Genomic DNA, 25,827 nt, shown 5'->3' on the forward strand with positions numbered 1-25,827 from the left:
TATGAGCAAACCTGTGCTCATAGAGAGCAAGTGGGAAACGGGTAGAAGGAGAGGGAGACAGAATCACAAGCAGGCTCTGTGCTGTCTGCACAGAGTCCGATGTGGGGCTTGAACCCATAAACTGTGAGATCACGTCCTGAGCCAAAATCAAGAGTTGGATGCTTAAGCGACTAAGCCACCCAGGCACCCCAGAAAAAGAATTTTGTGTTAAGTGTGCAGAAAAAGCTGAGACAAATATAAACTCTTCATTGGTAGAGTTTGTCTTTAAGGGAAGGGGAGACAGAGAGAGCACATATCAGCATGAGGGGGCCCAAGAACTTTCTGACCAGTTTTTCTTAATTTGAGAAAGACATGAGTCACCAGAAGAGACGTTGAAACTGTTTTGCCAGAGATTACCCCTTGGTGCAAGGCTCTGGGGAAGAGAAGCAGAGACCAGACTGCGTGCAAGGTTGAAGGAATTAAGTTGAGCAGCAGGGGAACAAGTCATTCTCTGAACCTGGAGAAAATAAGGTATGTTAGGAGTAGAAAAATGTACTGAAGCAGCATCTGATTACCCTCAATTTTCTGGGAAGCTGGAACCAAAATCATCCTTTAGAGTTCCCCATCAATGCTATTTTCACTCCATAAATCCTTACTTCCTGATTCTGCGATGAGAAAAATGCTCTTTCCTCTTTTCCGGATTCCCATAGTATTTTGTACCTTTCTTATGAAACTCACTGGACTGTCCCATAGTTTGAAAGTGAACCCCTTATAAGCCTTAGGTGCCTCTGACCCAGGTATGATAGCTCAGTCACATTTGCAACTCCCAGTGAAACCACTTGGTAATATCAGTTTTGACTAAATACTTTTCTGATTCAACCTTAAAGGTAACAAAGTATACAACCACACAGCAGACTTCTGAGTCTTTGTTTAGGTAGAATGCACTCAAATAATTAATGTATTATGTAACCTGACTACATGTCATTTATCCAGACATGGCACCAAGGGTAAGGCTTTTAGATCTTCACTGGGAAGGTTCTAGAACCTTAAAATTGTGCAGAATTTAGGGGCGCCTGGGTGGCTGAGTTGGTTAAGCGTCCGACTTCAGCTCAGGTCATGATCTCATGGTTCATGAGTTCGAGCCCTGCATCAGGGTCTGTGCTAACAGCTCAGAGCCTGGAGCCTGCTTCGGATTCTGAGTCTCCCTCTCTCTCTGCCCTACCCCCACTCTCTCTCTCTGTCTCTCTCTCAAAAATAAATAAACATGAAAAAAACACTGTGTAGTATTTAGCTGTGAAAATCGTTTAGAGGTACCATATTCTTATAATAAACCAAGTCTTTCAAACCTGTTATTGTCTTTGGAAAAACAGTCACCTGTTCTATAAACGCTCCACACACACTTCATACATTTTAAACTGTTATCCGATAAACATTCAGTGACTTACACGGTACACAGACACATCCACCTTAAAGGTGATTTCAGGTGTTTCTAATATCCAAGTGGCCAAAGACAGAGGTAATGATAATAAGGGCTAGTGTTTGCTGTGTCTTTCCCATGTGCCATGTGCTGTTGAAGCAAATAACATGTTTTACCTTATTTTGTTCTCGTAACTCCACAGACATTGTCTCTTATTGTCCACATTTCACAGAACAGGAAACTGAAGTACAGCAAGGCTCAGCCGATTTGCCACACAGCTAGTAAGTGGCACAGAAAGGATTTGAACCCGGAGAGAGTCCATACTTCTAACCACTACAACGGATTTCTTTACCAGAAAACTAGAAATGTGACTCATATGCATGCATTCTGGTTCTAGGAATAATGTTGTCATTTACTTTTTCAGCTGGAGGAGACCGGATGGTCAAAATGACAAAATGATCAACCCCCTGGTCCTTATTTAGAAATATTTCTGTCCTAACCCATGAGTAGGTTATATTCCTAAACTCCCTGGTGAAAAAGCAGTGCTGGGAGAGAGTGCTGCTATCTGAAGAGCATGTCAGGGAAAGACAGGTTTAAAGACTGAAAGGCAGGGGTCCCTGGGTGGCTCCGTCGGTTAAGCGTCCAACTTTGGCTCAGGTCATGATCTCACAGTTCGTGGGTTTGAGCCCACGTTGGCTCTGTGCTGCCAATGTGGGGCCTGCCTGGGATTCTCTCTCTCTCCCCCTCTCTCTGCCCCTCCCTCACTCGCACTTTCTGTCTCTCAAAAATAAACAAATGAACAAAAAGAAAGTGAAAGGCAGAGTAAATGCAATAAAACAACTTGCAAGTACTGAAAATAAATGTCTTTCCCATATTGATCTCAATAGCGTTTCAATTGTGGGGCTTAGGGGGAAAATGTAACACGATGTCTAAATCTGCATCCAGTTGAATAGGCATTTAGTGCCCACCTGCAAAAGCATTGCTTTACATTTTACCAATCCGGTGATTCAAAAGGATGTATCTTTAGGAAGCTCACTATGGAGGAAAGACAAAAAATTTAGACATGACGGAGTATGAATCATGTGATAAATGCTGTTTTGATGAGGTCTAATTTCCAGTTCTAATATTTGAACAGTTCTTAGCAGCTGATAACTAGCTGTTAAGACCAGAGACTTTCATGTTGATTTCTGGATTACTCTGAAATAATCTTAATTAAACCTTGACCTTTGCAGAAAATAATGCCCTTAGGGGATACTGATGTTTGCATTGCAAAAAAGGGAAGAACGCTAATTTTATCTTATAGGTAAGAGTGTGCCTAAGAGAATGTATTTTTACCTTGAAGAACTATACATCGTTACAAAAAATTTTTTTTAATGTTTATTTATTTCTGAGAGAGAGAGAGAGAAAGAGAGACAGAGTGTGAGTGGGGAGGGGCAGAGAGAGGGAGACACAGAATCTGAAGCAGGCTCCAGGCTCTGAGCTATCAGCATAGAGCCCAACGTGGGGCTCAAACCCACAAACTATGAGATCATGACCTGAGCTGAAGTAGGACACTTAACCAACTGAGCCACCCAGGTGCCCCTGTACATCTTTATTATATTCCTCACCAAGTGATTGTGATAAGAAGGAGCTTGGAGATTCATATAAAAATTGATGAAAATATAACTAGAGAAGAAATATTTTATTATGGATTTTGTTGACAACAATATCTCTGTAAGGGACAGGACAATCTGAAAGACAGCCTGAAAGCAGGCTGATACAAACACATCACCACAAGAACAAAATCTGTAAGTATGTGTAGTCCATGTGGATGGATGTGATATGGTGGTGACCATTTCACAATATACACACAGATCAAATCAGCATGTGGTACTACACCTAAAATGAACAGTTATATGCCAATAATATCTCAGTTTAAAAAAGGACAGATAACAAATTAAAAAACAACAAAAACACACATTACTATAATATCATTAGTGGTAATACTAGTCTTTGCAAAGGGCTGCCATAATAAAGTACCATGGATGACGGGGGTTGGGGTGCTTAAACAATAGAAATGTATTTCTCACAGTTGTGGAGGCTGGAAGACCAAGATCAAGGTGTTAGCACGGTTGTTTCTTTGGAGGCCTCCCTCCTGGGTCTATATGTGGATGGCCATCTTCTCCCTGTGTCTTCCCGCCTGTCTGTGTCCTAATCTCTTCTTTCAAGAACACCCATCATATTGGATTAGGATCCATTCCAATGATTTCATATAAGCTTAATTACCCAAAGACCCTGTCTCCAAATATAGCTGTATTGTGAGGTAGTAGGGATTAGGACTTCAACATGTGAATTAGGGAGGGAGGGCACAATTCAGCCCATAATAGTAGCTAAAGCCACAAATACTGGAGTTGGATCTGTTTTGAGTCAGAGGTTCAGTGGCTTATCAGCATTATGACCCGGACAAGCTGCTTAAGCTGACTAAGCCCTGGTTTCTGCTTAATGCTGTTGTAAAGAATAAATGAGATAATCCCCGAAAGTACTTGTGGACCAACACCTACCATACAGAATACACTCAACAAATGATAGTTATAATGTCCTGGTAGCCTCAAGTAAACTTTTATAACTCCACTTACTTTACACTTAACATGTTTCATGTATTTGGTATTAAAAATAATTAAGTTTTTTATTCTTTTTTTATTAAAACATTTTTTTAAGTTTATTTATTTACTTAGAGAGGGAGAGGGAGAGAGAGCAACCTGGGGAGGGGCAGAAAGGGGAGAGAGAATGAATCCCAAGCAAGCTCCACACTGCCAGTGCAGAGCCCAATGAGGGCTCGAACTCATGAACCACGAGATCATGACCTGAGCTGAAATCCAGAGTCGGACACTTAACCAACTGAGCCACCCAGCTGCCCCTTAAGTTTTTTATTCTACTAAAATTTTCAATCATCTCATAAGATAAAACCTTGCTCTTAGAAAACACTAGCTCCCAGAGTCCTGAGTGGCCATGTAAGACACTCAGGTCACCATGCTGTGAGGAAACCTAAATTGAAAATCCAAAGCAGGTTTTTTATTCAACAATCCCAGCTGAGCCCTATTTTGAGACATTCCATTCTAAGCACCTGACTAAGAGTGAAGAACCTTCGTATAATTCTGGCCCTTAGTTTTTCAAGTATCCTCCGGCTGTTTGAGTCTTTCCAGATAAGGTCCCAGAATGCTATGATGCAGAGATAAAGCCATGCCTACTAGGTATTGTCTGAATTCTAGACACACAGAATCTGTGAGCATAATGGTCATTGTTTTAAGATACTATGTTTTAGAGTGGTTTGCAATAGATACGCTAGAACTATAGATTATAGAAAATCAAAACTATAGAAACATAGGGGCACTTGGGTGGCTCAGTCAGTTGAGCGTCGAACTTCGGCTCAGGTCATGATCTCATGGTTTGTGGGTTCAAGCCCCGTATCGGGCTCTGTGTTGACAGCTCAGAGCCTGAAGCCTGCTTCAGATTCTGTTTCCCTTTCTCTCTCTGTCCCTCCCCTGCTTGTGCTCTCTCTCAAAAATAAATAAACATTCAAAACAAAACAAACGAAACTATAGACTTGTTGAGTCATAAAGACTAAAAATAACATATAACACACAATATAGCCCATATATAACACATACATCATAGATATCAACAGCTAGAGAAGCACAGACACAAAGAAGACCATATAAAGCATATAATGAATCCCCTAATTTTAAAGATGAAGAAATTGAGGCCAGTCCACAGTTACCTGACGAGTGACAGATCTGGGACACACACTTAAGCCTCTTCACTTCCAGTCCTGGGCTCTTTCACAAACACAATTACTTCATAATACAGTTCTATATTGTAAAAGTCTCTTACCGTCTCTTGCTATTGTTCAAACTTCAACATTTCAGGACATTCTACATGTTCTCTAAGGCCAAACATAATTATACTTCTGAATACAGACAATTTATCCTACTATCCCTGACACATGACAGGTACTCAATAATCGTCTTTTGTTTGTCTGTTTTTGTTTTTGTTTTGTGGGGGAAATAAAAACAACCAGCCAAAATTTATTCTCCGAGACAGCATCTGCAGGTAAAGCTACGGGGTTTCTCCATAGCTCAGAGATTCACAAGGCATTGTTTGCTTACCAGTGAGAAAGGCTCGGGTGTGTTCTCTGTAACAATATCTACGTCACAGTATAAACAGGTACAAGTATGGTGTTCCACTTACAATTCCAGAAGGAAAGGCACAACGTGGCCAAAAAAAAAATTGGGGGGATCCTAAAGTCAGGTGCAATAACACAAACTTTTGATTACAGTTTTTTTTCCACAAACTACTTTTCCACAAACAATATTTCTCCACTCAGAAATTAAGGGTTTTTCTCCTTCCTTGTTAAGCCATTAGAGCAATGTTTCCTCATTTGCTTCATATTACATAGCCAAAAATGGGGAGTTTAAATTAAAGAATCATAAAAATATCTTAAACATACAACTGCTCCCATCATACATCAACTCAGGTTTAAGACAGGGCATCAGAAGACTTCAGTGGTTGGGGCGCCTGGGTGGCTCAGTCAGTTAAGTGATTGACTCTTGGTCTTGGCTCAGGTCATGATCTCACAGATTGTGGGTTCAAGCCCTGAGTTGGGCTCTGCACTGACAGCGTGGAGCCTGCTTGGGATTCTCTCTCTCTCTCTCTCTCTCTCTCTCTCTCTGCCCTTCCCTCACTTGCTCACTTTCTCTCAAAATAAAAATTAATAAACTTAAAAAAAAAGAAGACTTGATCAGTCATAAAATAGGAAAATGGAGACAATGGCTACAAAAATAAAAAATACATGAGGTAGATAAATCAATGTTGTGTTTTTTTTTTTTAAGTAAAGAATTATGAACAAGACAGCTCAAAAAACTGTAAATGGTGCAACTTAGATCTTCAGTGGTTGTGTTTGAAAAACAGAAACAGCATTTTAGTTTGGGAGCAAATTTTTTTTAAGTTTCTTTCTTTCTTTATTTTGAGAGAGAGAGAGCATATGTGAGTGAGCAGGGGAGGGGCAGGGAGAGAGACTCCCAAGCAGGTTCCAAACTGTCAGTACACAGCTCGACACAGGGCTCCATCCTACCAACCGTGAGATCATAACCTGAGCTGAAACCAAGAGTCAGTTGCTTAAGAAGCCACCCAGGTGCCCCTGGAACAAATTTGTTAAGACATAAAACATGATTGCTTCTCCCACCACCAATAGTTAATTTCTGGAAATCTCATTGAGGGCAACCTTCACAACCCCTCAACAGTGCCTCAAATGTAGGTGCTCAATGTTCACCTTCTGATATGTATATAAATATAACTATACTTAATATAAATATAATTGGAGGTATCACCTGCTAATTGCCTCTAACTATGTGCTCTCCCCTTGTTTTTTGGTAATACATTTTTAAGCCAGGTGCATAGCCTTCAAATTACGCTTCCTAGCCTTCTGTGTATCTAGGTATGGCCAATAACAAGTTTGGGCCAACAGACTCAATAAAATTGATAAGTGAAAGCTCCTTCAAAGGAAGAGGTATGCTCTCCTTTTCCAATTTTCATCCTTCCCTCCAACTAGATTATAGCCCTAGAAAATGTGGTGGTGAGTGTATGTGACCATGAACATGAGGGCAACATCCCTAAAGATGGTAGAGCAACAAGATAGGAATCCTGAGTCTGGTTTCCAGATTTCAACATAGCCATCACAGCCAATTTGGACTGCATACACTCAGACTGATACTGAAGAGGAAAATGAAGATCGTTCCTGTTGAAGCCACTCTCTGTTTAGATCTCTTTGTTAACCTGTACTTTTTTGCTGCTATTGTTTACATCTGCCTTCTTCATTTATTTTTTTTCCTTGCAGGAGGAGTTGAAACAAATTTTAAGGGTATGTTCATTTTTCTCCCTAAACATGAATCATTCAAGTAAAACCAACTTCCCGATAGAAATGCAGCAAAGTAAGGGGAAAGAAGCACAGCAATCCAAGAAAAGGCAAAGGTTCGGGGGGGTGGCGGGGGGGGGGTGGTGTAGGGAAGAGGGGAAGAGGTGGGTGCTGTCTGCATATAACATATGTTTGAGTGACATATGATTCACCTGCTCAGGACCGCCTTCCCAGAAAGCAAGCACAAGGACCTATTTTAAGAGTTAACATGTACTTTAATAAAACAAATACTGGGGCACCTGGGTGGCTCAGTCGGTTGAGCGTCCAACTTCGGCTCAGGTCATGATCTTACGGCTCATGAATTCAAGCCCCACATCGGGCTCTGTGCTGACAGCTCGGAGCCTGGAGCCTGCTTTGGATTCTGTGTCTCCCTCTTTCTCTTTCCCCCCCTCATGCTCTGACTCCCTCTCTCAAAAATAAACAGTAAAAACAAAAAACAAAAAACAAAACAAATACTACATTTTTGTGACTATAATTCCCTTTTCAGTTTTGGCCTTTTTGCCTTCTGGACTTACATCTGGCCTGTTTAGCTCCTGCATCACAATTTTCAGTGATGTTTAAGTGTTATGAGATCATTTCGGGTCCCATCATTGACTTGATTAGATGACAAAGCAAGAAGGTAAGTTCAGATATATTACTGTGAAAGTCTTTTTTTTTTAATTTGTTTATTTTGAAAGACAGAGAGAGAGAACATGAGCAGGGGAGCAGTGGAGAGAGAGGGAGAGAATCCCAAGCAGGCTCTGTACTGGCAGAACAGAGCCCGATGGGGGCTTGAATTCACAAACCCTAAGATCATGACCTGAGCCAAAACCAAGAGTCAGATGCTTCACTGACTGAACCACCCAGGCGCCCCACTGTGAAAGTCTTAAAAATCTGGCCAGGTGAAGATAGTTATACAGATCAACGATACAGAATTGAGAGTCCAGAAATAAACACTTATTTTGGTCAACTATTTTTTTTGACAAGATACCAAATACCAATAGTATTTTCAACAAATGGTGCTAGGGTAATTGGAAATTGCTATGCAAAAAATATATGTAGAATCCTATTTCACGATACTCCCCCCCCCCCAAAAAAAATGAATCACAGACCTAAATGTAAGAGCTAAAACTAAAAAATATTTAGAAGAAAATCGCAGTGACTTGGATTAGGCAAAGACTTCTTAGGACACAAAAAGCATAATCCATGAAAGAAAAAAAATCGGGAAGTGAAAAACTTCTGCTCTCCAAAGACATCTATTAGTTCTATGAATAGGTCTGCATTCAATTAAAGAAACAACCAGGAAAAATAAAAAAGAACATCATTAAGAACATAAAAAGGAAAGCTGCAGACTGGGAGAATGCATTTATAAATCATTCATCTGATAAAGGCCTTACACCCAGAAAATATAAAGAACTATCATGACTCAACAAGAAGACATATTTGTCTTCAACCCAATTAAAAATGGGCAAAAGCTTTGAACAGACATTTTACCAAAGAAGATATATAAATGGCTTGGCTAATAAGTACCTGAAAAGATGTTTAACATCATTAGGAAAATGTAAAAAAAACAAAAAACTAACAAACAAGCAAAACCCTTCAAATGAGATGTTACTATATCCCCACTAGAACGGTTATAATGAAAAAGACTAACATCATCCAGGGTTGTTGAGGAGATGGACAAATTGGAATCCTTGTATACTGCTGGTGGGAATGTAAAAACTGCCACTCTGGAAAAGTCTGGCAGCTTCTCAAGAAATTAAACATAAGCTTACTATACGACTCAGCAATTCCATTCCTAGGCATCCACCCAAGGAAAATGAAAACACATGTTCACACAAAAACTTGTATGGAAATGTTCATAGGAATATTATTCACAGTAGCTAAACACCAGAAACAAGTAAAAAAACCCACCAACTAGTGAAGAGATAAACAAAATGTGAGCTATCCATACAGTGGAATACTACTGTGCAACAAAAAGGAACAACTGATATGTGCAATGGCAGAGATGAACCTCAAAATCCTCACGCTAAGTGAAAGAAGCCAAGTACAAAAGACTATACATTAGATGACTTCATGCATACGAAACTTCCAGAGAATGCAAATGTATAAAAACAAAAAGGGGATTACAGGTGACTGGGTCTGAGGGTAGGATGGAGATGGACTACAGAGGAGGGAACTTCTTGGGATAACAGAAATGCTCTAAAACTGGATGTGGTCATGGATGCACAACCCTATAAAGACTTCTTCCTGAATTTCAACTGGGTTCATGGATACCCATCTAAGGATCTTCCCCGGTCTTTTCTGCGGCTTGGTGGGGGCATATGACTAAGTCCGGAAACAAGCAAAGGTGATGTATGCCAGTTTGTACCAGTGCCCTTAGAAGAGAGGGGGCGTATCCTCCCCTTTCTTTCTCCTATTGGCAGGGAGATGGCAAGAGCTCTAACAATTCCTTGGATCCACAGATGGAAGCAGCTTGTCAGGATGGCAGGGCTGTCCTACTGGCCTTGGACCTTTCATCCCTGGCCTGTATATGAGAAAACCAATGGATTTTAGGGTGATACGATTACATTATAGAAAATGAAGAATGGAGTTCACCACTCAACATTTGTTAACTGTGAACTATCTTAAGCAGCAGCTATCTTTATGAACTGTTTGCAGACCAGCAGTAAGAATGTTCTTATCTAATTACAGAAAAAATTATGCAACAACTTCTGTTAGTTTGCAATATTTAAGATCTGTTGTAGACAATATACTGGGAAATCTATCCTGGACACTGGTATATATCTCAAGTGTTTGCATCGAAAGAATGTTCCAGAAAGTTACTGAAGCTTGCTACTTATCTTTAGGTGTCAAGATTTATTTTCTGAAACAATGAATTGCCCGTATTTTTCATTTCACACAACCGCTGGCATTAAAAAAATGCTAAGCCAAATTCGTCCTTTTTCTTTCTCCTATAGTTCTCCAATGAAACTTTAAGATAGCTAAACAGCACAAAAAAACCTTTTGTGGACAGCTCATTCATGTAAAGAAGGTGGGTATTTACTTACCTGCCACCTGACTGAAAACAGAACCGTGACAGGTAATCAACCAAGAGACTGCTGGAAGTCAGAAGGCAGTGCCCTTTCTTCCAGTGTAAAATTTCCAGAGGTAAGCCTTGTAAAATTTCCACCAAATAAGGGTTTGGTAAACATATCTACTTTATCGGGAAGATTGTATCACAAAAACAGGTATGCTGCTCTGCAGGCGAGACAAGAGAAACGGCCTGTGCTGACTGTCCACAGGACAAACCTTCTGTCTGTAGAAACACCAGGTTCAGCACTGCTAACTTACTCACGTGGCAATGAGGTGCAAGTCAAAACTTCTGGGGAAAACAGTCAAAATCCGGATAGTTCTATCTATGCTTTACCACATGGCTCTTGTAAGTAAGTGTGGAGAGTGGACTACGAATGGGCACCTCTACTCAGAGACAAGAGCGCAGTCTGGGTCATAGACCGTAGAGACGTAAGCTTTCACGCAGTGGCTGGGCAAGAATTAAGCTGAGCAATTGTGCTGCTTACTGGGTGTACCAGATGACAATGGAAATGACAGTGAGAAAAAGGATTTCCACTATTTTCTAGGTTAAAAAAATCCAAACATACAGACTATAGACACCTGAAATAAATTTTATTGTTAAATGAATCTTTCTCTGAAAAATTGGTAGAGACCCCAGGATTCACAGGTGATTTCAGCTAGCTAGTATGCCTCATCTCTCAGGTTGGTATACATTTTCCATAAGAAATAATGGAAATAATTAGACACAGTTGGCAGTGTCCCAAACAGATTCAGCTTGTATCCTCTCATCTGCACTTGTTTGTAACTTGCTTTTCAGTCATTAGGCATTTCTAGGTGTGGGTGTGCTCTTTTCTGAGGATGCTGAAACTTTTTACGATCAAAGACCGTGCGCTGGCTTTTTCGGGATGTCTTGTAGTAAGGCATGGTACACCTCTGCCATTTATAAATGCATAGTTCCAGCTCAAAGATGGATGAGACAAGTATCTTATCCTTTGGGCATACCTTTGAGTTACTTTTCCATGACAATGGATGCGAGCTGATCTGTCCACATTCTCCTGCCTGGGGCCTTTTGTGAGATACATTTGAGAGGCTATTGGCAGAGAAAAGGAGTAAAATCTACAGAGCAGGATACAATCATCTGTCTCATGTGGATATGGAACATATGGCTAGTATCTCATTAACACCTGCCAGCCACAGACAGTGCCACTCACCAATTTTTTATGTTTCTTATTTTATCAAACAATGAGTTTGTAAAGCACAAATGCTTAGGCGAAAATCAAATCTTATCTACTGACTCATTTGACCTACAAAGCAAAACCAGAACTGCCAAGGGTAGGTGCCACTGTGAATAGCAATGCCAGAAACAGCAATAGGAGGAAGTTTTTGAACTAAGCATGGCTTTTTGTGTTACTCCAAGCCTCGCCAGCAAATCACAGAAGCTCTAAGGAGAAAAGTAGGATATCTGGAATAAAACATGGCCTGGTCCTATGAGTAGTTTAAAAACCACTGTCTCCAGAGTCATCTAGATGTCCAGTTTTCACCATCAAGGCAAGCACAGCCTGACATCTGGAAGCAGTAAGGATCTCTTACTGCTCAGTCATGTGTCTCTATATATGATTACAAGAACCACAGAGATAGCAAGGGGGCTTTGATTTTTATAACAATAAATGGTGATCCGATTATATAACAGAATTATATAATAGGAGTATTTGAATAGACTATTTTCAACATCTTGAAATCTAGTAAGACAGATGATGTCATTACTAAGCAGATAGTATGCTCACAAAATTTACTGCCAATCTTATAGGCATATTCTCAGATTTTATAAGCATTAATTAAAAATCTCAAAATATCCTTTATAGGTAAATGGGACTCTTCTTCACAGAAAAGACAGAGCTTAGAAAAGATAACAAAAATCATACAAATTTGCCTTCAATTTAGCTACTGTATTATTCTGCATGTATTCAACTGAACAGTTTGTATTCACTATTAAATGACACAACCGTTTGTTTTCTTAAACAGATGTTTTTAGGAATTTTATGGTGCCTTATTAAGTAAAAAGATCTTTGAGACAAGCAACAACAACAAAAAATAAGCCGGACTTTTATCAAAATCAAAAAATTATGTGCAAAAGACTTATCAAGAAAGTCGAAAGATGATCTACAGAATGAGAGAAAATATTTGCGTATCATGTATCTGATAGGGTTTGATATCCAAAATATGCAAAGAACTCTTACAACCCAATACAAGACAAACAACCCAGTTGAAAAATGGGCCAAGGGCTTGAGTAGCTATTTCTCTAAAAAAGATATACAAATGGCTGACCAGCACATGAAAAATGTTCAACATTATTAGCCATTAATGAAATGCAAGGATATACCACTCCAGATCTACTAGGATGGCTAGAAAGAAAGAAAAAATAAAAACCACAGAAAATAATTGCTAGTTTGGTAGCAGAGAAAATGAGAACTTTCACAACATTGCTGGTGGGAAACATAAAATGGTCCAGCTGTAAAAACAGCACAGCAGTTTTCCACAGTAGCTGATAAGTTACTCAGTAAATTCAATGCAGAAGCATAGTATGAGCAAGCACTCCACTTGCAGGTATACACCAAAAAGAACTGAAAACAAGGACTCCAATACTTGTACACCCATGTTCACTGCGGCATTATTCACAGTAGTCAAAAGACAATCCAGCGTTCCAACAACAGATGAATGCATCAACAGAATGTGGTGTATACACAAAATGGAAAGTGTGCAGCCATAGAAAGGGATGAAGTCCTGACATGTGCTACAACATGGACACAACATGGATGTTTCTTGAAAACTTTACACTAAGTGAAGTAAGCCAGACACAAAAGGACAAATATTGTATGATTCCACTTCTATGAAATGACTAGAACAGGCAAATACAGAGACAGAAAATAGATGAGAGATTATGAGGGATTAGGAGAATTGAGGGAAATAGGAAAGAACTGTTTAATAATTAAGTACAGAGTTCCTGTGGGGGGGCAGGGAGGAAATGGGGGTAAAAAAAGTTTTGGAGATAAAAGGTGGTAATAGCTGGGGTGCCTGGGTGACTCGGTCAGTTGAGCGTCCACCTTCGGCTCATGATCTCATGGTCCGTGCATTCGAGCCCCGTGTCCGGCTCTGGGCTGACAGCTTAGAGCCTGGAGCCTATTTAGGAATCTGTGTCTCCCTCCCTCTCTCTGCCCCTCCCCTGCTCACATTCTTTCTTTCTCTCTCAAACATAGACATTAAAAAAAATTTTTTTTAAAAAGGTGTTAATAGTTTTGGAAATCAAGTGGTGAACGTAATTAATGCTACAGAATCATACAACTGAAATGGTTAAAAGGCCAATTCTACGTTATATATATTTTATCATGATAAATAATAGCTTAAAAAGCACAATGAGGTACCACTTCACACCCATGAGGATGGCTAAATTAAAAAAAAAAAAAAAGAAGTGTTGGCAAGGATATAGAGAAATTGGAACCTCATACGTTGTGGGTGGTGATATGAAATGGTTCAACTGTTGTAGAAAACAGTTTGGTGGCTCCTCAAAAAGTTAAACATAGAATTATGATATGTATAGTCAAAAAAAAAAAAAAAAGGAAAATGGGCAGTTGTACATGTAAAGCAGCACTATTCTCAATGGACAAAAGGTGGAAACAGCCCAAAGGCCCAACAGACATGAATGCTTTATAAACAAACCGTGGAATATGCATACAGTGGAATATTATTTAGCCAGAACAAGGAATGAAATACTGATATGTGCTACAAACTTTAGAAATATTATGGTAAGTGAAAGAAGCAAAATACAAAAGGTCACATATTATATTATTCCATTTATATGAAATCTCCAGAATAAACCAATCCACAGAGACAGAAGGCAGATTCAGTGGTTGCCAACAGTTAGGAAGGAAAAGGGGGGCAAGGAGAAACAGCTTAATGGATCAGGGGTTTGGGGAATGTTCTGGAACTAGACAGAGGTGATGGCTGCACAACATTGTGAATGTACTAAATATCACTGAATTATTCACTTTAAAATGGTTAATTTTACGGAGAGGAGAAAGGTTACCAGGGGCTGGGGGCAATGGGAAGATGGAAATTGGTCAAAGGGTACAAAATGCCCATTATGTGATGATTAAGTTCTAGAGTAATTAATGTACAGCATGGTTGCTGTAGTTATAATAATGTGTACTTAAAATTCGCTTGGAGAGTAGATCTCAAAATGTTCTCACACCCCCGCAACACGACAGGTAACTAGGAGAGTGATGGATACGTCAAGTCAAGATACCTAGCAGCTTAAATTGCTTTTCTTTTTCAGACAGGTATTAAATTATCCTTCAGATCAATTATGTGTTCATCAAAACATGAAGTGAATTAAGATTCCAAAATAAAACTCTTAATTATGGAGTCAAAGTTCATATAATTTAACTTTCTATCTGATGCTTGGATTTCCCCAGTAATACCCTTAAGTGACCTCATATGGCTTAAACGTATGTAGCAATATACTGGAACGCCTGCAGGCATTGAGAGAAATTCACCAATGTTCTGATGAACAGCTCTACTTGTTAGTTTTGTGTTCCCCAATACTGAGGTGAAATGCACATCTCTAGCAGCCTCTACTCATTAACCACATTTGTGCCTTCTGTTCCAACTTCCACACAGAGTCCTTTTCAGGAAACTGAAGACTATTCCTGTTATCTCCAGAATTCCCCTTCCCCAAAAGGCACAATTTCCCTTGGGGTCAGTTTTACCAGACTGAACCCTCCACTCAGCTACATTCCAGGTGCTTTAGTATCAAGGCATCCAAGATTATGATCTCCTTCTTGCTCATATTCTACATTTAAAAATTTTTCCACTGTAAATCTACAGTTACTTTATGATGACAAAATGACTTTAAAAAAACTGTGTCATAGGTCCCATTAGAGTACTTTCTCTAAAACACTGACTAAAATATGCTTCTTGACAAAACCTACATTCCAAGTCTGAAAAGAAAAAAAAAAGAATAGAATCAGAGCAGAATAGATGAGAAATACTTCTTTCTAGGATTCTTAAACTCACATATCTGAAAGGGCTGATCCAAATTTCTTACTCCAAAGATGAAAAATTTAGAACTAGAAAGGTCAAAGAAACCACCAAGCATAAACCACAAGCCAGTGTTTTTGACAGTTCCGTAAAAGTAATGTCTTCCCCACTTAAAACCTTTTAAACAGCTTTGTGTTACCCTTTGTATAGAGTCCACAATCTCTTTCACTTGACTATTAAAGACTATTCATGGTCTGGTTCCTACTATCTTCCCCGGGGCTAACTGCAAACTCTTCCCTGCTCCCCTCACCCCCACTCTATGCGTTGTTTATTTAAATTCTTCTTTCGCTCACCTCTAAGACTTAGAAGATTCTTCATCCCCTTCCTGGAACACCCTCCCCCTTACCCTCATTCTCTTTAGCTGACTGGATCCTATCTATCTTTCAGCTCTTCCCCAATCCCTAATTTGGATTAGGTCCCCGTATTTGTTCCCAAAGAACCTAGGACCCCTAACATAGATTAGGTCTCCCTATATGTCCCCATAGGACTTGGGACTCCCTCTCTTCATAAAACTCATAACCTTTTTTTGGTGATTATTTGTTTAATACCTATCTTGTCTGCTAGACTGTAAACCCTGTGAAGGTAGGGACCACATTTATCTCAGTCTCTTCTGTAGTCTGAGCACTAACACATTACTGGGCACAAAGTATAGAATAAACATTCAATTTTGCAAAGGCTTAAATTAGCTTACAATTGTTAAAAAACCATTATTCAAATGCCACACACTATACAGAATTCTTCTGGACTCGAATCTCCTATATTACCCTTAGCCCTATTGTGTTTCATGGACATGCTGCTCTAGCCAGATCTTTCTGGATCCTCATTCTGCCAACCAATATGCTAGCCATCCATGTTAGCTATCTGCAAATTTGATTTAAAAAAAAATGCTACAAAAAATATATATTGCCTTTATATAAGTGTTCTTCCTTTAAGAAACTGTCCAAAGAGCATTTTTAATATTAGCTGCCTTTGTGTCTGTGTTTCATCTTCTTCTAAACTACCATTTTCTGCACTATCAAAGTGTGTTTCTTTTCCATGAAACCAATAGGTACTCTTAGCTTTGCTCACAGACTTACTTGAATTAATAGGCTGCAAAGTGAGATTCAAGTCAGATGGCAGCAGTGCCTCATTGGAACAATAACTCTTGTTACCGTGTGTCTCCTCCACAAGTCAGGGAACTTCAAAAAAGAACTGCTAACAGGTTTATTCACTGTCAGTATGCGTGCTACAGAACAAGGCTCTCTTTCCGTGTATAGAGCACAAAGTCAAACACGGAACTTTTGGCATTTAGACAAGCATGCTCACCTTACTATTCAAATCCCTGAAAGAAAGTGAATAGAATCTGAAAACAGGGCTGATCACTGTCAGGATCCATGCTTCAAAAATTAAGAAAGCTCTAATTATAGGTTTAATGTTTAACTTATCACCTTCCTCAGAAACTGCTGAAGTACAGAACATGTCAGGATTCTGCGGGTGTCTACATGGCTCAGTTGGTTAGGCATCTGACTCTTGATTTCGGCCTGGGTCATGATTTCATGGTTCGTGGGACGGAGCCCCGTGTGGGACCCCATGCTGACAGCGTGGAGCCTGCTTGGGATTCTCCCTCTCTCTCTCTGCCCTTCCCCCCGCTCATGTTCTTTCTCTCTCTCAAAATAAAAAGCAAAAAAAAAATTTCAGGACTCTAATAATCAAAGGAATATTGGGTGTAATAACTAATGAGTGGGTATAAAACAATGCCACGAGGGTTTTTTTGTTTTGGTTTTCCTTTTGTTCTGTTTTCACCATGAGTTTTGAATAGTGACTGAGAGCATTAACTCAGAGCCAGGAAGTCACTGTTCAAATTCTGACCTTGCCACTTGGCCACGGGGTGTCCTTGAGCTGGTTGTTAGTCTGTGCTTCCATTTGACCATCTTGAGATTCAGCCTCAAAACCTGTACTTAGCTCATAGAGCTCTTGGGGAGATTAAATGAGTTAAAAATCACATAACGTGTTAAAGAAATTAAATGTATATATAATGATGTGTCATTCTTTCTGTTCTGTGTCTATTTTAGTACCATCACAAGGAAGCCCGGCTTCTAACACTGCAGGACTTGTGGCCCTGCCCTTGATGTGCCTTACATCAATTCTCTGGTCTCCATTTGTGAGTAGACGGATGTCCTCTGCCTACTCCAAATCTCCCAATACCGGAGCCAGTGCGGAATCAAGAGAGGAAATTAATTCCTTCCCTTTGCAGGGGTACCAAACACACCAAAGGCAAGTACACTTTACTGTTATATGGGAAATTCCCTAAAAGCAGAGGAAGACTGATAATCTACACAAGCAGATGGGCCACACAGACATTTCGAGCGAGGTGGGTCATCATAATGCCAGCAATGCTGTCCTCACACAGTCCAGGCATCATCATATGATCTTGGCACAGCGGGGCCCAGGCCCTGAAACTAGAAGCCAGTGGAGTCCTGTGGGTTTGGCCTCAACAGGTCACAGGTGAGTGAAAATTTTCAGTATGAATTCATCGTGGACTTTACATAATGTTCAAATATGTTCAATATATAAACAACCACTGACTATATAGGTTAAGACACTGAGTGGGCTGAATGGCTTCATTTCACTCTGAATGGAATCAGTACTTTTGTTTTACAGTGTTTTGTTTTTCCCTTATTATTTAAGGGAGGTGACAAGTAGCTCTTTATTGGGAATGCTGGTATCACTTCAGTTTTATTTTTACAGCCTTGAAGTATTTTCAATTCTTTATTCTCAAATCTGCTGAGAATACACAGAATAGTTTCTATGATTCCAGTCAACAGAAAGAACTCTTATTCAATTACTTTGTTTACATATTTAACCCATTTTGGTAGAATTTCTATCATGTTCTGACCTGATAAGGGGTGAGAAAAAGCCTTCATCTCTTAGCTAGTGTCTGTTAACAAATGACCTCTTTTCTCCCCTGGGTCCAGTCTCAATACCCTCTTGTACCAAATGCAGTGCACTAAGTTCCAAAGCTCCACTTCCATTGATGATTATATACGGTGCCCCCTTCCTGACGTAACAGGTCAAAGTCCTTCTCAGAAGAAAAATGAACCTGTGAGTCCAGCCAACTCAGTCATACCCCTCTGAGTTAGACGAAATACATTCCCATCCATTCCAGGCCTCTCTCTTACCCTCCTCTCTGCACTCTGTGCCCTTCCAACACTGGGAAGGCTGGTCACTGAAAACACTTAATGCTGGTGTTAATCTGGAGTGCTAAGTTACACCTTGGCTTTTCAAATCTTCTTCCAGGAGTTCAAGTCAATGACAAATTAGACTACAAATTTACAAGTGACATTAATACTTTAGATGGAAGATATATTTCCTGTCTCTTTAATCAGAGGGAAGCTGAGCAGCCTACATCCAAGAGTGAAAGCAATTTGCACCTTTCAGGCAGGAGCAATAAAAACGATCATTTTACATGAAGGAATCAAATTAATGTGATTGTTAGGTTGGCAGGCATCGCAGGGCTTTTGGGCTTCTAACCAAGGGTCATATTTTAACTATTAAGAGAAATTAGGCTGACTCCAGCATTTATCAAGTACTGTAAGGTTTTAATATTACCTTGGATACACTGAATCTCAAATCATCAAAACTGTTACAATCTATCACCTTGGAATACTTCAACGGATAGATCAGTAAATCCACCTGGGATCTTCCTTCCCTCCCCTTTAAAGTTCTTAGGATGTAATTAAAGAAGGAAAAAAGTGATTTCAAGGTACCTTAATGCACCTGTGAAGCAGCAGGATGAATGTGTTCAAACACAGCATTAGCAACCTGGAGATTATTTACCCAAGAAGAGTCTGAAAAGGATCTGCTTACAAACTGTTCCAACAGGCCCTACAAGTGGAAGACTGGGCAATTAGGATCATTCCACACAAAGACTTCTGAGTATGAACAGAAGAGTCCAGCTTTCTGAAACTTACCATCCTTCCACATACTTTGTATGGCTGATAATTAAGATCCTGATGAGAGAGGTGTCTGTCAGTAAAGTGTCACAAAGAAGAAAAGCAGCACAGGTAATCAGTATCTCTCCAAAAGGTTTGTAGCAAGGTCTTTAAAGAAAACACAGCGGTTATGTCTCTAAGAAGACACCCGTATGGGGACTCCTGGATGGCTGAGTTAAGCGACCGACTCTTGATTTCGGTTCAGGTCACGATCTCACGGTCCATGAGATCAAGTCCCGCATTGGGCTCCAAACTGACAGCACGGATAGGACACCCAGATATTTAAGAGAAGGCCATCACTGTATAACCCTACACTGACAATTATGCTGTGATTTATGGAGGAATATGCAGTTTTTCTTTTTTCCTCGAAGAAATTACAAGAATCTTTTAGCAAGTAGCTGTCTTTGGAAACCACTTTGTCTGTATTTTCTTAACCTAATACATATACTGATTTTCTTTTATTGTTTTAAGAGCAACAGGAATTATTTGGATAGGGAAAATCTCAGAGTGATAAAGTTGTAATTTCTGCTTTATTTTTTTAAATGTTTATTTATTTTGATGGGGGCACCTGGGTGGCTCAGTCGGTTGTGTCCGATTTTGCCTAAGGTCATGATCTCGCTGCTCATGGGTTCGAGCCCCACAATGGGCTCTGTGCTGACAGCTCTGAGCCTGGAGCCTGCTTTGGATTCTGTCTCCTTCTCTCTCTCCCCATCTCCCACTCATGCTCTGTCCCTCTATGTTTATTTATTTTTGAGAGAGAGAGGGGGGCAGAGAAAGAGAATTCCAAAGGGGTTGTGCATTTGCAGAGCTCGATCTCACGAACCACGAGATCATGACCTGGGCCAAAAATCAAGAGTTGTACATTTAACCGACTGAGCCCCCCATGTCCCCCTATTTTATTTGTTTTAGTTTTTATTTATATGCATTTCCTAAATTTTGTATGTCAACATATTATTTTAGTTATTAATGAGGAAAAAATCTTTAAGTTGCAAAAAGATCTTTAGGGACTACACCTATTTGGCAACCTTCACTTTAAATAAATAGCTAGAAACATCTATTCTTTCTGTAACATGTATTAATCAACTTCATTACATTATGTACCTACTCAAAACCTTTCCCTATAGAATTAAAAATATCAGTGCCTGACTGGCTCAGTCAGTTGAGCATCTCATCTTGATTTTGGCTCAGGTATGACCCCAGGGTTTGTGGGATTGAGTCCCAAGTCTGGCTCTGTGTTGGTAGAGACTGCTTGTGATCCTCTCTCTCTCTCTCTCTCTCTCTCCCTGCCTCCCTCCCTCCCACCCAGTCTCTCTCTCTCTCTCTCTCCGTTCCTCCCCCCCTCCCCTACTAAAAAGAAATAAAATAAAATAAAATAAAATAAAATAAAATAAAATAAAATAAAGTAAAATAAAATAAAATAAAAGTATCAGTTCCTTAGCATTACACTAAAACCATTCATGACCAACTCCTACTATCTTACCACTTCCTGGCCTTCCTTCTATATTCTAGCTAGATGGAAAAAGCTAAAATTCCCAGATACCTCTCTTGCTCCTGTATCCCTCTGAAAATACTATTCCTTCTATATGGAACATATTTCCTCTCCACCTGACCACCTGAAAAATTGCTGTTTTTTCTTTAGAATTCTACCCCAAAATTTCCAATTAAAAAAAATTTTTTTTAACGTTTATTAATTTTTGAGAGACAGAGACAGAATGCGAGTGGGTTGGGACAAACAGAGAGGGAGACACAGAATCTGAAACAGACTCCAGGCTCTGAGCTGTCAGCAGAGCCCGACGCAGGGCTCGAACTCATGAGCTGCGAGATCATGACCTTAGCTGAAGTTGGACGCTCAACTGACTGAGCCACTCAGGTGTCCCAAAATTTCCAATTTTAAATGGGCACAGTTTTAAACATTGTTGGTGGGGAAAACAATATATCCTTCAAAGAGAGCAATTAGGCTCTAACTATCAAAATTAAAAACGCACTACCCTTCCACCCAGCAATTTCACTCCTAGGAATGTAACCTACAGATATATTCACACATTTGTAAAATGATGGTATACAAGATTATTCACTTGTCACAGTCTATAGCAGCAAAATATTGGAAACAACCTTATATATGCAAATATTGGGAGTTGGTTAAACATATGGAAATCCATATAGTAAAGCAGTATGCAGCTGTCAAATGAGCGAGGAGTCCTTGATGTACTGACAAAAACAACAACAACAAAAATCTCTAACACACACTGTTAAATGAGAAGAGCACAGAATGGGACACCATAAGTTCTATAAAAAGAGAGGGGAAGAATATATACAAATTTGCTTATATGTGCATAAAATATTTCTGGAAGGAGATCTCTAAAACATTAGTGACATCACAGGACAATAGGAATGTGTAGTAAACTTCATTAGAAGCCATTTTATATTTGTCAAAATTCTGAAAGCACGTGAAAGTACTACTTATTCAAAAGGTAAAATTGTAAAAGCTTAAAAACCAAAACGCTAACAAAAAAAAATTTGTTGGGGTGCCTGGGTGGCTCAGTTGGTTAAGGTCTGACTCTTGATTTCAGTTCAAGTCATGATCTCACAGTTTATGAATTCGAGCCCTGTGCTGGGCTCTGAATTGATGGTGTGGAGCCTGCTTCGGATTCTCTCTCTCTGCCCTCTCTCTCCCTGTCTCTAAAAATAAATAAATAAACTTAAAAAAAAAAGTGACCACATCTTTACGAAAGTATCTCTACTTCTCACGTTCTCCCGATCATTCCTTTATTCTCTCGTTAGAACCTTTCTATGTGTCAGGTGCTGTGGTAGAGAAGGAAAATGAACCTCACTGTACAACTCAAAAAGCAGACAGAATATCTCATTTCAGTGAGGGTGTAGGGTGTGACAGATACGCGAAGAAGACGAAGGCATCTTAGCTCTAACAGCACTCTCATCCTTGGTTCATGGCAAGTGTTTACTTGGCTGTCTAGACTGGCATCGCTCTGAAGATGTGTCAGAGGTTAGCACAGTGCTATGCACACAGGAGATCTGCATGTTGCACGAACCACTGAGTTAGAACAGAAACAAGCATTTCTTAACAATTAAGAACTAATATGTAAGTATTTAAGTAGACTCGACCCTGACTCCACAACCAATTCTATCAGAAGTTACTACAAAAGTGGCTCGGTTGGTTAGGCATCTGACTTCAGCTCAGCTCATGATCTCAGGGTTCATGGGTTCCAGCCCCACATCAGGCTCTGTGCTGACAGTGTGGAGCCTGGAGTCTGCTTCAGATTCTGTGTCACCCTCTCTCTCCGCCTCTCCCCTGCTTGTGCTCTCTCCCTCTCTCAAGAATAAGTAAGTAAACATTTTAAAAAAAACAGAATTTAGTATAAAGGTCTAAGGACAAAAAATTTTTTTAAATAACTCTCCCTATGTGTACAGATATGTATGAATACAGTCAACTGTCACAAACATCACCCTCTGTAGACCAATGATTGTACCTATGTGGTGCTTCATGTCCCCCCAGTGCTATCAATTCAATACATACACAGAGAACAATGCACCAGGCACCAGGCTGGGCTGGGGACACAGTGGTTAACAGAAACATACACAGCCCTGCTCTCATGGATGCTATGAGTTAGTGAGAGATTAATCAAATAATCACAAAAGTTTCACATGTATTCTTCTACCTTCGAGAAGGAGAAGACAGAATGCAAGCCATGGCCAAGATTTCTCATAGGCAGCCATAAGGAAAGGAAAGTTACTAAAACCTGTGTGTCTCAGGTAATGCAGGTTAAATGCTATATTAGGGGACTGTGGTGAGAATTCAGCATCCTTGAGCTCTGACAGAGAAAATATCTTTATTTTCCTAAACATCTGAAATTATCAGCTATAGATATTACAGATATTTTCATTCACGTTAGTTATTGCGTCTACCTCAAAACATTATTTACATTTATCACTATTTTGGAGTTATGGCAGTTATTCTCCTTGCTACCCTATCTTGTTATTTAATGTATTAATAAAGAAGCACATAGTACTCTATCATAAATCGGATTTTGGGGAGTTGACGGTGGGCAAAATGTGTATAGATAGTCAAAAGGTACAAACTTCCAGGTATAAAGTTATGTCTAGGGGATGAGATATGTGGTATGGTGAGTATAATTCATAATTCTCTATTGCAATGGAATGGGTAAAATAGGCAAAGGGGACTAAAAGGTACAAACTTAGTTATAAAATAAATAGGACACTGATGCTAGCTAGATTAATTGTGGTAATCACTTTGCAATGTGTATAAATGTTAAATCACTATGTTGTACACTTGACATTAATATAATGTTGTATTATGTCAATTACATGTCAATAAAAAATAATACTCTATTGTGTATTTGAAAGCTGCTGAGAGTAGATCTTGAAAGTTCTCATCACAGGGCCAGGGATGCCTAAAGCACCACAGTGTAGATGAAGACAGCATACACAAGATGTTTCCTGAGGGCGTGCCAGGCCCTGTAAGGACCCTGTATGGACAGCTCCAGGCTCCTTGATGAACTTGGCAGCCAATGAGAAGGCAGTTCATGCAGACTTTTTAAATGATTTTGTAGATCTCTTTGATGATGATGATATCCAGTGAGATACTATCCAGTGGTATGTGCGGTCAAGCCTTTGTTATATAGTGGTGTGGTGGACCTCCTCAAAGGACAATTTCAAATGGTTCTAAAGAACTTGTGGACATTACCTGAAATTAGGAGATGGTTAACTAAGAAAGAGAAGGATGGTTTTAACTATCTATATGAGGCCTGTTAATCTCTGAATGTGACCAACTTTCGACCTTCAATTTAAAAAAAGCGATGTCTTAACAGACAGAATGGGAGAAGATATTTGCAAATGATATATCAGATAAAGGGTTAGTATCCAAAATCTATAAAGAACTTAGCAAGTTCAACACCCAAAAAACAAATAATCCAGTGAACAAATGGGCAAAAGACATGAACAGCCACTTTTCCAAAAAAGACATCCAGATGGCTAACATACACATAAAAAAGATGCTCCACATCACTCATCACCAGGGAAATGTAAATCAAAACCACAATGAGATACCACCTCACCTAATCAGAATGGCTCAAATTAACAACTTGGGCAACAACAGATGTTGGCGAGGATGCTGAGGAAGGGGAAACCTTTTGCACTGTTGGTGGAATGCAAACTGGTACAGCCACTCTGGAAAACAGTATGGAGGCCCCACAAAAAATTAAAAATAGAACTATCCTGCAACCCAGCAATTGCACTACTAGGTATTTATCCAAGGGATACAGGTATGCTGTTTCGAAGGGGCACATGCACCCCAATTTATAGTAGCACTATTGACAATAGCCAAAGTATGGAAAGAGCCCAAATGTCCATCAACTGGTGAATTCATGTAGTATATATATTACTCAGTGACCAAAAAGAATGAAATCTTACCATCTGCAACAATGTGGATGGAAGTGTATTATGCTAAGCAAAATAAGTCAGTCAGAAAAAGACACATATCAGATGATTTCATTCACATGCAGAATTAAAGAAACAAAACAGATGAACATAGGGGAAAGGAAGCAAAAATAAAATAAAAACAGAGAGGGAGACAAACCATAAGAGACTCTTAAATACAGAGAACAAAATGAGAGTTGCTGGTGGGGTGCTGGGTGGCGGGGGGATGGGCTAAATGGGTGATGGGCGTTAAGGATGGCAGTTGTTGGGATGAGCACTGGGTATTATACGTAAGTGATGAATCAGTAAATCCTATTCCTGAAATTATTATTACACTGTATGTTAACTAACTTGGATTTAAATTTTAAAAAATGGCAATATCTTAAAAAAAAAGTTCTCATCACAAGGAAAAAAATTGTAGTATGTTTGGTGCTGAATGTTAACTAGACTTATTGTGATCATTTTGCAATATATACAGATGTCAAATCATATCATTATGTTGTACATCTGAAACTAATACGTTATATGACAATTATATCTCAACTTTTTTTAAATGTGATTTTTCTCTATTTTGATAACTATATTTCAATACAATTAGTTTCCTTTGTAATTTTATTTTATTTTATGCCCTTAAAAACAGTTTTCTGATAAGGGATCCGTGGACTTAAACTGCCAAAAGAGTCTGTGACCCCAAAATTGTTAAAAATCCTTGGGCTGTAAAGATGGCTCAGGTGGGAATAACAATGTTGGCATACCACAGCATGTCACTGGAGAAGAGATTTCAGTTTTTAATTACCTTTGAGAGAGATGGGTAAGAAGAGTGCCACTTCAAAGTTCCAAGTAAAATGAAAAAGCAAAAGAGTGGAAAGTATGAATTTACATTCAGGTTTTATTGTATTTCTGAGTAAATGTTATTTTCTGATGACAAATCG

At 39.4% G+C, this 25,827-nt stretch overlaps 1 protein-coding gene across 13 annotated transcripts in view; it reads right to left on the reverse strand.

The window, feature by feature from the left end:
* Nucleotides 1–25,827, reverse strand: part of RABGAP1L (RAB GTPase activating protein 1 like) — a 755,477-nt gene that overhangs the window by 62,463 nt on the left and 667,187 nt on the right. Inside the window, exon 1 of one of the 13 annotated variants that reach the window (XM_053208977.1) lies at nt 3,466–8,391. The exons of the other annotated variants lie outside the window; for them this stretch is intronic. The gene's annotated coding sequence lies outside the window, so the exon portion shown is untranslated. Of the gene's footprint in view, nt 1–3,465; nt 8,392–25,827 lie in introns of those variants that run through there. 13 annotated transcript variants of the gene reach the window in all.

The sequence above is a fragment of the Acinonyx jubatus genome, chromosome E4, assembly GCF_027475565.1.
Source record: "Acinonyx jubatus isolate Ajub_Pintada_27869175 chromosome E4, VMU_Ajub_asm_v1.0, whole genome shotgun sequence".
NCBI classification, from domain to species: Eukaryota; Metazoa; Chordata; class Mammalia; order Carnivora; family Felidae; genus Acinonyx; species Acinonyx jubatus.